The following is a 1,414-nucleotide window of genomic DNA, read 5'->3' on the forward strand; positions in this document are numbered from 1 at the left end:
AGGTCAAACCCATGATGGTTTCATCAGCGTGGTCCTGGGGTTCGCTGTACCACCCCCCCCCCCATTTATTTCTTAATAAGAAGTATGAGATTGCTCGTGTGCCATACTCTGGCAATGCCTCTCCGGAACTTTCCTGTGCAACGGGCTCAGAGACTGTTCAAGAGGAAAAACGTGGCCTTTGCAGCACAGGCTGTGCAGCACGTGCTGCAGGAAGGGCTCTGATGCGGCACCACCAGCACCCACGGCCAGGCTGGCACCTGCTCGCTTCCCACAAACCTTTCTGAGGAATAAGGAAAAGAGCGGCTCACAGGGACAGTGGCAGACTGGGAGCTCTCCCAGAGGGAGGGCGATCAGCCAGCAGCCCCAGGAAGGCTGCTGGTTCTACGTAGCTTGGGAGAGGGAGCTCAGCACTGACAGCCAAGGGCTCACTAAGTGGAACAGAAATGAAATCCTTTTGCCAGTGAAGGTTACAGTCTCCAGTCCTCCCCCAGGGTCTGCTTTAAAGCCGCTGAGCTGCTCTCCTCACAAGGTTTCATCCCAGCGCTGATGAAGATCTGTGACCTTGACGAACAATTTCAAATACCTGCAAGGTCTCTTGGTATTGAAGCCACAATGGTGCAAGGATCGAGCTGTTTCCACACTCCCCAGGAAATGGTTCTTCTCCAAACTAACCTTGAGAAGTATTTTCACGTGGTGTGCTGCTGGTGCCTTGGCAAGGGGCCGTGCAGGCAGCAAGCACACAGATGCCAGCGAGGGGCAGCTGAAGCGTGGGGACACCCAAGCACGGTTACAAGGAGGGTACATCACCCAGGAGAACACATCACCCAGGATCGCTTATCACTTAGGAGAGCACATCACCAGCACCCAGAGCCTCCATAGTTAACCTGTGGGCAGCCGGGACCATACAGCACGTGGGGTTTGCAGCAGCTGAATGGCTTTGCTCTTCGGAGCTGCATCCTCCTGGCCTCACTTAGCCAGAGAAACTGGACTGACAATGCAGAGGCTGAAGAAGCAGCAAAGTGCAAATGGAATGACTAATGATAAACGATAAAACCAGAAGCATCTCTTAAAGTCCTTCTGGAGGAAGGAGAATCATCACAGACTGGTTTGGGTGGGAAGGGACTTTCCAAGCTCACCCAGTCCAACCCCCTGCAGGGAGCAGGGACATCTGCAACTAGAGCAGGTTGAGCAGAGCCCCAACACCCAACCTGACCTCCAGTGCTGCCAGGGATGGGGCTTCTCCCACCTCTCGGGGCAACCTGGGCCAGGGTCTCCCCACCCTCAGCAGAAACAGTTTCTCCCTTCTCTCTCTCCTCTCAATCTCCCTCTTCCAGTGTCACCCATCACCCCTTGTCCTGTCCCAACAGCCCCTGCTCAAAACCCCCTCCCCAGCTTTCTCAGAGGACCCTTCACG

General features: G+C 55.1%; 1 protein-coding gene across 1 annotated transcript in view; it reads right to left on the bottom strand.

The window, feature by feature from the left end:
* Nucleotides 1–1,414, bottom strand: part of LOC104491581 (dystrobrevin beta-like) — a gene marked incomplete at both ends in the record, with an annotated part of 59,334 nt that overhangs the window by 10,977 nt on the left and 46,943 nt on the right. The gene's annotated exons all lie outside the window — the stretch shown is intronic.

Source organism: Buceros rhinoceros, unplaced genomic scaffold (genome assembly GCF_000710305.1).
Source record: "Buceros rhinoceros silvestris isolate BGI_N320 unplaced genomic scaffold, ASM71030v1 scaffold4504, whole genome shotgun sequence".
NCBI lineage: Eukaryota > Metazoa > Chordata > Aves > Bucerotiformes > Bucerotidae > Buceros > Buceros rhinoceros.